Here is a 936-nt window from a genome sequence, read left to right as displayed (position 1 = left end):
AAAAAAAAAGATTTTAATATGAGGTTAACAATCACTTAGTTGAGTTGACAAAAAGGGGTTTTTTGGTGTTCCTGACTCTCTGGGAATTCAGGAAACAATCGAGTTATTAGTGCTTCAGAATGTCAGAGAGCAGGGATCACAATGTGCTTCCCACTCTCAATTACTTCAAGTGCTGCCTGGCTCTGAGGCTATCCTTGAGCCCTAAAGTGTTTTCCTAGTATATATTGTGCAGTTTCCTATATTGTGCAGTTTCCTCGTGCTCAGTATGACTAATGCATTAGTCACAAGTTACCATATGAGAAACTGAAGGAAAGACAGCTTGGTCTCTGGAATGACTTTCTTCCCAAGGCTTCGTTCCTCCCCCCTCCAACCAGTTCTCACGCCCGGCGGCCGCTGAACCGGGTTCCATTCCTGGCGGGAGCTACTTCCTGAGTAGTACCTGCTGCTTCTCGAAGCCTTTCCTCCAGTAAAATGCTCTGCCTCCACCCTGGGCAGGCATTCCCCCTGTTTCTCATCCCCTTTCCCATCTTCTCTTGTCTGCCTGCGGGAAAGTGTGCGAGCTCACTTGTTAGAGAATGAGAGAGGGAGAGACAGACCACAAATTAGGTGAGGCTGCTGCAACTTAAGCAGAGATATTTTAAGCTGTGCTTTTTGTAATGTGGAAAGGCAGGAACCAACCTAAGTATTCTGCAATTAGGAACAGGCTAAGCAAACTTTAGCACATGAAAAAATGGAATATTGTATTGCCACGACTGATGGTAAATGTGTGGACACTGGCTCCATGTGGATCATGGGACTACATCAAACTGTTTGATGTCAAACTGATAAGCACAGAGCACAGACTCAGTTACACACAAGGGTTACGAGTGAATGAGAATAATGCAGATACAGAGCTAAGAATTGAAGAGGTACAGAGCTTTCTAACTTTGTAAATTT

This window comes from Myotis brandtii, unplaced genomic scaffold, assembly GCF_000412655.1.
Source record: "Myotis brandtii unplaced genomic scaffold, ASM41265v1 scaffold8, whole genome shotgun sequence".
Taxonomy (NCBI): Eukaryota; Metazoa; Chordata; class Mammalia; order Chiroptera; family Vespertilionidae; genus Myotis; species Myotis brandtii.
Note: the sequence above shows the minus strand (reverse complement) of the source record.